Consider the following 13896-nt stretch of genomic DNA (forward strand, 5'->3'; position numbering starts at 1 on the left):
TTCCGGCGGAGGTTCGAGTCCTCCCTCGGACACGGGTGTGTGTGTTTGTCATTAGGACAATTTAGGTTAAGTAGTGTGTAAGCTTAGGAACTGATTACCTTAGCGGTTAAGTCCCATAACATTTCACACACATTTGAACATTTGACTTAATGGTTGATGTTTGCCTGTTTTCTCTGTATGCGATATAAATCTTCGATACGGTACCTCTTGAAACGCTGACATCTTGGTTGTGGAAACACCACCATACGAAAATCAAAAATTTGCACATGCTCTAATTCACATAACTCGCCGGCCGAAGTGGCCGAGCGGTTCTAAACGCTACAGTCTGGAACCGCGGGACCTCTACGGTCGCAGGTTCGAATCCTGCCTCGGGCATGGATGTGTGTGACGTCCTTAGGTTAGTTAGGTTTAAGTAGTTCTAAGTTCTAGGGGACTGATGACCTCAGAAGTTAAGTCCCATAGTGCTCAGGGCCATTTGAACCACGTAGCTCACAACTACGCAGAGCACACTTGCAACGTACTGAGGACATTGCACATGTGACACTGCTGGTCAAATACATCACCACAACCTGCGGGTTCGGCTAGAATCTGCGTCTATAGTCAAGCGTGGTTTTCTCGCGGCATTTCCATATTTTGGTCCAACCCATGCATGGCTAGGGATGAACGAGACTAACATTTTCTGATAGAACATTGAATTCCGTACCAGCAGGACAAGCATCTCCCAATTTTGCTCTCACTGTACGATATTATCTCAGCATACCTGGGCGGTGGATCGGTAGATCTGCCGAGCAGAGGGTCATTGCGTATGCGGGCTTCGAAGTTAACTGACCTTACTCCGTTAGGCTTCTTCGCGTGAGGTTACATCAAATCGCAAGTGTACGGGGTTAAAATCAGTACCCCTTGTCAGCAGCGTGACTGGATTGTGAAGGCGGAAGAGCGTCACACCTGATAAACCACGAACTGCGTCCCGTTCTACGGCGGAGAATTGGTTCCTTTGTGTTAACATGCAGGGTGACCACGTTGATATTTAATGATTCCTAATGCGTCATATGTGCTCTTCTTTTACAGATACTTTTATTTCCAGGGGCGTTCAGTAAGTATGTTACACTTTTTTTTTTCTCGGCCAGTTTTGATTGAAAATGAGGAATTTGTTACGGGACGTCCTGAAATATTCCTAATTCAGCCACTGAAATTTCATAAAGTTCCGATAGGTGGCGTCGCTATACGTAGCCTTTAAATGACGTCTGTAATGGAGGTGTGTTCCTGTTCCAAGCAGAGAGTAGTCATTGAGTTTCCTTTGGCGGAAAACAAGAGCATCTCAGATACTTGTAGGCACTAGCAGAATGTCTACTGAGACCTGGCAGTGAACAAAAGCACAGTGAGTGGTTGGGCGAGACGTCTGTCATCATAGCAAGGTCACGCAAACCTGTCCCGTATCCTGCTTGACGCCGGCCGCACACGGCTCTGACTCCCAGAATGTTGGGCTTCAGCGTGTTCGTCGCCACAAAAATGCAAACGAATTTCTCCTCCTCCACGACAACGCAAGGTCTCACAAATGTCTTCGCACCTGAGAGGAGCTCACAAAACTTCAATGGGATTTTTTCTCAGCCGCCCAGCCGCCCAGCCCAGCCCAGATCTCGCACATTCCGATTTGTATCTGTTTGGCTCAATGAAGGATGCAATCCGTGGGAAGGATTATGTGGATGATGGGGAGGTTATTTTGATACCAGCAGGACGTTGGCTCCGACGTCGGCCAGTAGAGTGGTACCATGTGGGCAAAAGGCCCTATCCTTGGAACTGTATAAGGCAGTCGCACTGGACGATGATTATGTTGAAAAATAGGGGTCTGTAGCCAAAAGAGTGGGGAGTAATATGGTGTCTTGGAAGCCCGAAAAAAATCCACCTGCTTTCAGAAAAAAATGTGTGCGTTACTTACTGAACTCGTCTCGTGTATTACACATGTGTTACTTTTGGGGCTCTCGAATCGGCAGCTGCACACCAAGGAGTTCATGACTCCAACATCCAGGAGGGCTACTGATCTATTACCCCTGATTTTGCGAGGTCAGAATCGCTTCACGTAACTAATTAACATCCATGCCACTTAGCCAATCAAATACAATAGCCACATGCAGGCAATTCGAGTGGCCCTTCTCCGCTCCCGCTATTCGTTCCACTGGAAAACACTGCCTGCTGCCAGGGATTTTGAAACATTTACTAGCTAGCAGGTGCTTGGGATTGACAGAAATCTTGGGAATATCATTTGCCTATGAAGTAGCCTCTTAGGTCTCCTTCACAATCCATTTAGGAGGATTAAGAAAGAAGATAGGGATCCGGTATTAAAATCAGATTTTAAAATAGCTTTGGAAGACTTAAGATCGAATAAGGCAGTAAGGGTAGATAACATTCTATCAAAATTTCTAAAATCATTGATGTAAGTGGCGACAAAACGACTATTCACGTTGATGTGTAGAATGTATGAATCTGGCGATATACGATATGGCTTTGGGGAAAACATCATCTACACAATTCTGAAGATTGCAAGAGCCAACAAATACGACAATTATCGCACAATCAGCTTAACAGTTACTGACAAGAATAAAATACAGAAGAATGGAAAAAAATTGAAAATGTCTTAGGTGACGGTCAGTTTGTGCTACAGGAAAGGGAAAGGCACCAGAGAGGAAATTCTGACGTTGCGGCTGATAATCGAACCAAGACTGAAGAAACACCGAAACTCGTTCAAAAGATTTGTCGACATGGAACAAGCGTTCAAAAATGTAAAATGGTGCATGATGTTCGAAATTCTGAGAAAAATAGGGGTAAGCTATAGGGAAAGAAGGTAATATACAAAAGGTACAAGAACCAAGAGCAAACAATAAGAGTCGAGGGCGATGAACAAAATGGTCGCATTAAAAAATTTGTAAGACACGGATATAGTCTTCCACCCCTACCGTTCAATCTATACATCGAAGAAGCAACGACAGAAATAAAAGAAAGTTTCAAGAGTAGAATTAAAATTCAAGATGGAAGGATATCGATGATAAGATCCGCTGATGACACTGTTATCCTCAGTGAAAGTGAAGAAGAATTACGGCATTTGCTGAATGGAATGAACAGTCTAAGAAGTACACAATATGGAATGAGAGTAAATCGAAGAAATACGAAAAAATGAGAAGTAGTAGGAATGAGAACAGCGAGAAACTTAAGATCACAATTACTGCCAAGGAAGCAGATGAAGTTGAGGAATTCTACTACCTAGGCAGTAGAATAACCCACCACCAACGGAGCAATGCGGACATAAAAAGTAGACTAGCACCGGCAAAAAGGGCATACCTGGCCAAGAGAAGTTTACTTGTATGAAACATAGGCCTTCATTTCAGAAAGAAATGTCTAGAATGTACGTTCGGAGCGCAGAGACGTATCTTAGTGAAACGTGGAATGTGGAAAAACCATCATCGAAGCATTTGAGATGTGATGCTGCACTAGAATGTTGAAAATTACGTGGATTGACAAGGTGAGGAATGAGGAGGTTCTGCGCAGAATCGGAGAGGAAAGGAATATGTGGAAAACACTGAAAAGGGGAACGGACAGGATGAGGGGACATCAGGGAATGACTTCAGTCATGCTAGTAGGATCTGTAGAGAGCAGAAACTGTAGAGGAAGATTGCAGTACATCCAGCAAATAGTTGAGGACGTAGATTGCAAGTGCTGCTCTGAGATGAAGAGGTTGGCAGAGGAGAGTAATTTTTGGCGGGTCGTATCAATCCATAGCAACGGGAAGGCCACACAGAAGAGGCCGGGAGGTGATACGGTAGGCCTATAAGTTGGATCTCCGCGGTTGCAACACGGTTTTCAGTGGTTAGCCGCAGAGTGGATTCTACGTTGTGGTGAATTTCGGAGGGAGAAGTGCCGACACCGGGCGTGAGCAGCGGGAAGGCAAGGGAGGCAGGGCAGGGCAGCGCAGGGCAGGGCAGGTAGGCCGGCCACGTGGCTGGAGGCCCGCACGTGCAGGAACGCCGGCAGACGCCAGCGCGGGCGCCTCCCACGCCTTTGGCTCCGCTTCTGGCGGCGACGCCCACTGCGCGAGGTGAGGTGAGGTGAGGTGCCAGCACCGCGGCGGTAACGAGCCCGCTGTCAGCGACGCCTGTCACACGTCCTTAGGAGGCCCAGGACACAGCGGAGCACCCGACCGAGGATATTTCTCCTTGTGGGGGCAGCGTACCGTCAGCGACGCAAAAGATGACCGATCGAGAGCCATCCCGCTCTCGATAAGGAACGGGACGTGAAATCAGTAACGAACAAGCATTTCACGGCAATAACTGGGAAGTGAAACTTGGAAGGACACATAAAAACACAACGATTAATAGTCCAGAGTAACGGGGCAGCATATTATATAACCGGTAGTTGAACCGTTGTGGCCGTCGTAGTCTAGTGGGTGACGCATGTGCCCCAGTCTCGTTAGCCCCACCGGTGATGGGGTCGAACATCCCAGCGCCCTTCTATCACATCGAACTCTTTTTATCTGGAACACAGCTATGTTTCTGCCTCTTTGCCGCCTGTGCTCCTGTTGTTGACGAAGGCACTGACATGCACCTGGCCCGCCCGCCAATGTCATAGAGCCGAAGTATCCGTCATGTATGGCGGGCGGTGAACGCCCGTTTTCTTGACACTACTGCACGCTCCGCGTGGTATGTCACCGTCAACGGGAAACAATCCAGTCGTTCACGTTTCCATCTCGCTGAATCTCCGCTGTGTCTCCGCTGTGCGTCGCGTGGAGGATGCCGGACACAGACGATCATCATTTCATTTGTGGCCCAGCAGTATACGTCTGCCACTCGGTCCAGTGAGTTCTTTTCTTCCTCACACGTGCCCTTCCTGCCAAGATTCCGCCGCTCATGATGTTGCTCCCGGATGACGTGTACTAACCTCAGACGAAGACTCACTCTGTGAACAGTTTCCGTGACCTTGTAGTACGACTTTTTTTTCAGCTAGCGAGAAGAGTGTTCTCAATTTTTGGACTTACGTGAACGAGCGACATTGCTCCATTGTGCCTAATCTGAAATGCAGGCAATAGTTTCCCAACTTCCTTTGGAGTACTTTCTACGAACCGCCATGTATTTGGTATGTCCCTGCATTGATGCTATGATTCCCACCGGTATACCCCTCACGGCTACGGGTGACTCCATGGACTTCACTCCACGAGAACAAAAAGCCTTCTTCTCTGTTACATACATGCCCTCTCCCTCCTGCCCTTTCCACTTTTCTTAGTTTAGGTAGAACTCTTGGGATAGCCATAACTGGGGGCCAGAGCTAGAAGTGGCACAAACATTTTTTTCTTTTTTTTAGGGTCAATGTAGCGGCGACAAATAGATTCGTATTTTGTGCAGGTTCCTTTATAATCAGGAAAAAGGTGGGTAGAGTACTGGATCCTGGAGCTGTAAGTCCCAGGTTCAATCCTAGACAGGTACAGGGTTGTTTTTCTTTCGACCAGCGTTGTAGCAGAAACAGTACAAGTCACGAGTTTGTAGCGCCGACCCCACTAGCCAGAGAACGTACAGTGAATGAAACAGTGATATGTGGAATTAAAAACAGTCTTCGATCGCAAGATTTTTCTGTATTTGATGACAGGTTTCGATTCTGTTCCCATCACCGGATGCGTCTCTCTTTCTAAATTACACTAAGAACCAAAGAAACAGTTACACCTTTCTAATATCGGGTAGGACCCTAGCGAGCATGCAGAAGTGCCACAATACGATGTAGTATGGACTCGACTAATGTCTGAAGTAGTGCTGGAGGGAATGAATCTTTCAGGGCTGTCCATAAATCCCTAAGAGTACGATGGGGTGGAGATCTCTTCTGAACAGCATGTTGCAAGGCATCCGAGATATGCTCAATAATGTTCATGTCTGAGGATGGTTCAAATGGCTCTGAGCACTATGGGACTTAACATTTGAGGTCATCAGTCCCCTAGAACTTAGAACTACTTACACCTAACTAACCTAAGGACATCACACACATACATGCCCGAGGCAGGATTCGAACCTGCGACTGCAGCGGTCCCGCGGTTCCTGACTGAAGCGCATAGAACCGCTAGGCCGCAACGGCCGGCACATGTCTGAGGAGTTTGGTAGCCAGCGGAAGTCTTAAACTCAGAAGAGGGTTCCTGGATCCACTTTGTAGCAATTCTGCACTTGTGGGGTGGCGCATTGTCCTGCTGGAACTGCTCAAGTCCGTCGAAAAGTACAGTGGACATGAATGGATGCAAGTGATCAGACAGTATGCTTACGTACGTGTCTCCTGTCAGAGTTATATCTAGACGTATCAGGGGTCCCATATCACTCCAGCTGCACACAACCCACACCATTACAGAGCCTCCACCAGCTTGAACAGTTGCCTCCTGTCATGCAGGGTCCATGGATTCATGTGGTTGTTTCCATACCCTTACACGTCCATCCTCTCGATACAGTTTGAAACGAGACTTGTCCAACCACGCAACATCTTTCCAGTCATCAACAGTTCAATAATGTTGACGGTCCCGGGCGAGGCATAAAGCTTTGTGTCGTGCACTCATCACGGGTACACGAGTGGGTCTTCTTTCCGAAAGGCCATATCGATGATGTTTCGTTGAATGGTTCGGATGCTGACAGTTGTTGATGACCCAGCATTTAAATCTGCAGCAATTTGCGGAAAGGTTGCACTTCTATCACGCTGAATGATTCTCTTCACTCGTCGTTGGTCCTGTTCTTGCAGGATCCTTTTCCGGCCGCAGCGATGTCGGAGATTTGATGTTTTACCGGATTCCTGTTATTCACGGCACACTCGTGAAATGCTCGTACGGGAAAATCCCCACTTCATCGCTACCTTGTAGATGCTGAGTCCCGTCGCTCGTGCGCCGACTATAACACGACGTTCAAACTAGCTCAAGTCTTGATAACCTGTCACTGTAGCAGCAGTAACCGATCTAACAACTGCGCAGCGTCGTATTCTGCCTGTTTGAATATTTCTGTTTTTGAATAAGAATGCCTAAAAAACCAATTTCTGTGGAGCTTCAGTGTAGTATCGCTAGTCATTTTATTACGTTCTCTCTTAGTAAGCAAAGCGCACAGGTCAACAAACACGATGAAGTGTCCACGCCTGAAGATGAACAGAAGGTAACTATAATGGTAAGGTGCTGTACACGTCTATAATATCTTTCATCGCAAAACAAAACGGTTTCCCATTTCTCAACAGCACAACGTGAGTTATAGAGAGTGATTAAAAATTTCTGTTACATGCTTTTAGGGGTTGTAGAAGGGATTTAGTAGATGAAGTTTTGATAAGTCAACCGTGACCGGAAATGTACCTTTTGGGTGTATAATCAGGATCGGATCAATTTAAAATCCCCCGCTTGACGGTAAATCACACAGCGGAGACAATGAGTTCTGACCTGTGTGCTCTAGGACCCTATGACGTGAGCAGTGTTTTGAGTATTTGTCCTCGGGTTCTCTTCTACGTGGCGAAGGACGTCCTCTTCAAAGTCGAGCGCACAGCCGTTCTTATAGTCGGACGAAGGTGTCATGTGACGTCATAATTACAACAGGGACCGACGACGGCGCACTTTTATCAGTTTGTGTGCGTACCGTGAAGTGGTATATTTGAAAGTGATCGATCTTCAAATTCAGTTTATATCCAAACGGCACAATTCCGGACACGGATTCCTTATAAAAATTTCATGTGCGAAGTCCCCTCTTCAACCCCTAGAACCCTGTAACAGGAACTATGAATCACCCTGTGTATTCTTAGTGTACCTCGTACATATGTGAGTTTCGTTTTTCATCTCCTATTATGTAAAACATTGTTAAAGGGTGGTCAAAACAGCCTGAAAACTTTGTAAAGGTGTCGCAGACAAGGCTGTGTTGAGAAATGATTTTTAAGAAAAAATTCATTATGATGTGCTGTTTCCGAGTTAATTATCATTGAAGTTAACTAATAAGGCTGTTGTGCGCGGAAATTCAAACGTCTCGCCAAATACAATTAGTGTCAGTTGTTCTCTTAGAGTAGATGATAGCACACGAGGCCGCTCAGCCAAGCTGGTGTACACTCCTAGCTTTCTTTATCGTGACGACTGTGGTCCGGAACGTTTTCACTGTGAGAAATAGGAATGTATAGCGTAGCTACTGGTATCTAACAACGGTATCAATAAACAATTGCTGAATCAGTCCATAGATTTTAGCATGAAGTTAGGAATAGGAACTAATAAAGGCCTATTTCACAATCAACTTGAAAGGACTGGAACTTTCCATATCAATGAGACTGGGGAAAAAATTCTTTTTTTCGTTCTATATGTTCTCTTTCCGAGTCCTAATAATAAAGATCTAACATAAGTGAAACGATTGTTAAGTAATGAAGTCCACGCCAGTGAGTTGTTAGAATCACCGTTTATTTTAGCAAATGTTACAAAATGTTCAACATCTACCAGGAGAAGACTAATTTAGTCTGTCTCTCCGCTTTTCATTGGCTTCAACGTGGTAGAGATGAAATTACCGTATTGTCTACTTGACGACAAAAATAAAGACGGAAACGTTACATGAAATCAAAAAGCTATAAGAGAAAAAGTGTGTCTCAGCCAGGGGTGGTGAGATATACGAGTACTCTTCGCCGTTTCACGACGTAACTCGCTTAAAATTCACACTTGGTATTATGAACGACCCGTCAAAATATTACTGGAAGGAAATGCTTTGGAACAAGTAAAACCTTTTAGGTATTTGGGAAGTTATTATATATTAAAATAGTATTATGTGCTGACGACATTGTATTAATGGCAAATTCTGAAATGACTCTGAGCACTATGGGACTTAACTTCTGAGGTCATCAGTCCCCTAGAACGTAGAACTATTTAAACCTAACTAACCTAAGGACATCACACACATCCATGTCCGAGGCAGGATTCGAACCTGCGACCGTAGCGCCTAGAACCGCTCGGCCACCCCGGCAAATTCTGAAGACCAACTACAAAAATCAGTCGATCTTTTAAACTTAATTGCAAAAAAAAAAACTCCACCCAAACAGGCCATGAAGGCGCAACAGTACCGACCCGCCGCCGTGACATCCTCAGCCCACAGGCGTCACCGGATGCGGATATGGAGAAGCATGTGGTCAGCATACCGCTCTTCCAGCCGTATGTCATTTTCCGATACCGGAGCAGCTACTTCTCAGTCAAGTAGATAGTCAGTTTGCCTCGCAAGGGCTGAGTGCAACCCGCTCGCCAACAGCTCTCGGCAGACCGGATGGTCACCCAACCAAGTGCTAGCCCAGCCCGACAGCACTTAACTTCGGTGATCTGACGGGTACCGGTGTTACCACTGCGGCAAGACCGTTAGCAATTCTCTTGGAAAGGATTATAATTTTAGAAATAGGTGAAATTGAGACAGTTGCATTCCTTGGGAAATGTTGTTGTGGTTGTTGTTGTGTTCTTCAGTCCTGAGACTGGTTGATGCAGCTCTCTAAAGCTGCATGCCCTCGGGAAAAATTACGGGTGTAGTTTCCCCTTGGGAAGTATTCAGTACAAAAGAAAATTGTAACTGAATATCAGATTTTGTAACAATTTCAGCACTTCAGTTACCTGGATCACACAATGAAAATATGGATGTAGATATTAAATCACGAGGCACTATAACCAGAACGTGAAAAATACAAGTAGAGAGACAAAAATGAAATTCTGTAACGTGATGACTGTACCTGTTCTACTACTACATGACTGTCAATCCTCATTTATCAAGAGAAATCATTCTAGCGATATTGAGACGACTAAAACGAAACTTTTACAAGCAGCCAAAGGCTGAACTAAATTGAACAGGATTCCTAATTCAAACATTAGACGAGAACGAATATTTTTGCAATAAATGACACTATCTAAGAACATAAACAAAACTGCAAAGAACATTTGGAATCAGTGAAACAAACAAGCATTCGAAAGATGACCTTACAATGAAATCCGAAAGGGTAAACGGACATAGAACGAACAGTTAAATGATCTAACTAATCTGCGAAAGGCAGAAGAAGAAGAAGAGGAAGAAGATGGAAGCTTGGTGTAATAAAATGGCAGATGCGTAGCAAGAAGTAGAATATGCATAAAAGAACTTTTCGACAGCTTAAAAGTTTGTTGACAGCAAAAAGATTTGCGATGGTGTTAAGGAACATATTCACCCACCAAGTGTTTATCTGGAATGTGGCATAGTTTCACAAGGATTCTGGACATTTTATCAGAAAGATTAACAATAATTGGATATTTCTGAAATGTGGCTGTAGAGAAAAGTGGTGAAATTGCAAGGTACTGACAATGAAGAATAAAGGACTTTTAACACACGAGAGGAACGGAAACTAGTGAAAACAGTGAGAATGAGATAAACATCTTGGCTGGGAGTTACAAAATCCGAACAAAAGTATCCGTACAGCCCTATGGAATACAAAATTGGCCACTATATGTAGCGAGAGGCGGACCTGCCACCATTAAAGGAAACAGAGAAAGTTACGTTTTCAGCAGTGAAGCAATAACGCAGAATGGATCGGTCAGGTCAGCTCTGTGTCTTCCAAGATGGACCAGTCTTCGGACGTAACTCGAGTAACAAGTCTATCGGGAAAGTTTCAGTCCTTCTAAAGCTGCCCAAGTTGACTGCTGACGATGTGGCTGTGAACTGGAAATGCGAATGAAGTACCATAGCTTTACCAAGACCAGGCAGAGCTAGTGTGTTGACACTGGTACTTGTAAAAAATGTCATAGAACCAGCTGAAGAAATCAATCGTGAATTCCAGCTAACACAATACCTATGCATAAGGAGTTAAAAATAATAGGGTACTGATAAGCCACACCTTTGTGCTATCAATGCTAAGCGACAACTGAGGAGGCGTAAAGGTGCCAGTAGACATCGGATGACTAAAACGAGTGATTTGGAGTGACGGATCACGGTGCACCCTGTGACAATCAGATGGGAGGGTTTGAGTTTGGTGAAAGCCTGGAGAGCGGTACTTGCCGTCATGTTTATTGCTAATAGTGAAGTATGAAGAAGGTGGGGTTTCGGTTTATCGGTATTTCTCGTGGTTAGGATGGGGCCTCCTCATTGCGCTTAAGAAAATGAAGAAAACGCTTAGTGCAGAAGGATATGAACAGTGATTTTAAATCATGATGACGATGACGGAGACAGCCACCGAAAGCACGCTTGTTTTATTCGAAGTGACGCGGCTTGTAAACTGAGAAGATTTTGTTGAAGCGTATGAACGCACTGTGTACTTCATACAGTACATGAACAATTTGGAGACGATGATTGTGTGTATTAAAATGACAATGCGTCTTGTCATAAAGCAATATCTGTGAGGTAATGGTTTGCGGACAACAACATCCCTGAAATGCAACAGACTGCACAGAGTTCCAACCTGAACAAATTAGAACACCTTTGGTGTGACTTAGAGCGTCGACTTCGCTTCAGATCCCGGCGTCATACATCACGACCTTCTCTAGTTTGTGCTCCTGAGAAAAGAATGGGCTGCCATACATTTGCAGACAAGCAGACAAGCAGACAATCATAAGGGCGAAGGGTGGAGACACCACGTATTAGTATCTTCTGTCTTCTAGTAAGTTCTGGGTACTTTTGAACAGATAGCGAATTTGAAAAAATCTTACAAAGAAGAGTCAGTGAAGGAGGTACTGCACGGAAGAGGAGAAAAGGAAGAAGACGCTTTTAAATGCTGGATGACATTTAGAAAACAGCACCAGATTGAGGAAGAGGCACAGGAGAGGAAAGGGGAGAGCGTCCAGTCGATACCTGTCGTAAGGCAGGTGCACTAAGGAAGAATGGTTCTATGATTATTATTTGTGGTAGAAACGTAACGTTATGTGTAGCAAACGCGGAATTAGTGTTTCTACAGGTGAACGCTTCAACGTCGCCGCGTGGCACCCTAGGGAAGGTGAGTGACCCGCGAAGCAGTGCAGAGCATGGGAGGGCACTCAGCGGAATGACGTAATTACAGGGGCAGGGTTGTGGGTGAGGGTGAGGTATCCGCCTGCCAGGTGCGCTGCTCGGCTTTTCAAAGGCGCTGTGGGGGTGGCCTACTCTGCAGGCGGCCGGCCTGAATAGCCGCGCGCTGATGAGACGCCAGCCAGAAGCAGCGCCGGCGCGGAACAGCCTCCAAAGCAGCTGCGAGCGAGCCGGCCGCTCACCAAATAGCACACAGTTGCTTATCACTTCTCTTCTCGGTGACGCACCCGTGCCTACAATTTTTGGTGGTGCGACCTTCCTAAGCACAACAGAGTCGTACGCGAGAAGCCTCATGCAGTTTCCAAAATAATCAATATGCATCGTGCACATTACACCCTCTAGGAAATACCTCAAGTTACGTTCACATTTACATATAAACTATGCAAACGACGGGGTTTATGCTGTGATACCCGAAAACTAAAGTAATGAGGAGCTTTACTTCAGGTGCTGATGCTTGTCGTCTTCGGTTTTCTACTAATATGCGTTTCCATTGAGATTTCTTCTCGCTCTCTTATATTATTAACATACACCACCGTGTCCACAGTAACTCTAAAGTTTTAGTTTCCTTAGTCGGCCACGGTGGCCGAGCGGTTCTAGCCGCTTCAGTCGGGAACTGCGCGACTGTTACGGTCGCAGGTTCGAATCCTGCCTCGGGCATGTATGTGTATGATGTCCTTAGGTTCGTTAGGTTTAAGTAGTTCTAAGTTCTAGGGGACTGATGACCTCAGATGTTAAGTCCCATAGTGCTCAGAGCCATTTGAACCATTTTTTTAGTTTATTTATGGTCGAATCCATAGTTTCAAAGTTTTTCATAAAGGTAAAAATCGTTTTATCCGTCACAGGCTGTTGAACTTGAGGGAGCAAGTAGAACTCCTGCTCAGTATTTACTGTGCGCTATCAGCCGCTTTCGCACTGTGACCTTTTAAAGTGAAGGTGTGAATTACAAGTCAACGTTCCTTCCACATAAATAGGACATGGAGGAAACTGGGAGAGATGATGTAAAGATTGTAGAAGGAGGCAAAGACTTCAGTATTGTAAGCACGCTGAAGTAGCTACACAGCGATAAAGAGGCTTGCACAAGAGAGAGTAACGTGGATAGGTGGCTGGCTCTGAGCACTAAGGGACTTAACTTCTGAGGTCATCAGTACCCTAGAACTTAGGACTACTTAAACCTAACTGAACTACGGACATCACACGCATCCATGCCCGAGGCAGGATTCGAACCTGCGATCGTAGCGGTCGCGCGGTTCCATACTAAAGCGACTAGAACCGCTCGGCCACACCGGCCGGCTGGATAGGTGGATTACACCAATATTTGGACTGAAAACCACCAGCATCATCACTAGAACAACAACAACAACAACAACAACAACAACAACACATATACGATAACGACTAGACTGACTACGAGTAGTCATTGAAGCGCATGTCGCATGTGTTGTCCCCACAGATTAAAAAAAAAGTCCTATTGTGGATCTCTAATTGTGTATATAAGGTATAGTCGAACAGAAACGAAATAGATAGAAGAAAAGTAAGTGAATTCTTTATTATTTCAAAAGTAATCGCCGTAACTGTTAATACGCTGACGGAAAAAGAAGTCGCAACACCAAGCAGGAGTTGTGCGACGTAAACGAAAGTAGCGCCACTACGAGTATGCAAATCGGTTTTGCCTTCAATATACACTCTAACGGTCGTGGGCGTCAGTTACCTCTGAGATTGGCCGTGGTGAGTTTACTTTTGTCAAGAATGCATTTAAGCCGGCAAAGACGCCATTATCAACAGCTCACTGAGTTTGTTGGAGAACGCGTAGTAGGGCTACAGAAGCTGTATGCACCTGCTGCCATATTGCAGAAAGACCTGACACGAATGTAGCCACTGTACGTGA

General features: G+C 45.3%; 1 protein-coding gene and 1 pseudogene across 2 annotated transcripts in view; both read right to left on the bottom strand.

Annotated features, from left to right (window-relative positions):
• LOC126457822 (extracellular sulfatase SULF-1 homolog) overlaps positions 1–13896 on the bottom strand; it is a 796827-nt gene that overhangs the window by 329284 nt on the left and 453647 nt on the right. The gene's annotated exons all lie outside the window — the stretch shown is intronic.
• On the bottom strand, positions 9243–9360 carry LOC126459101 (5S ribosomal RNA; annotated as a pseudogene).

Source organism: Schistocerca serialis, chromosome 2 (genome assembly GCF_023864345.2).
Source record: "Schistocerca serialis cubense isolate TAMUIC-IGC-003099 chromosome 2, iqSchSeri2.2, whole genome shotgun sequence".
NCBI lineage: Eukaryota > Metazoa > Arthropoda > Insecta > Orthoptera > Acrididae > Schistocerca > Schistocerca serialis.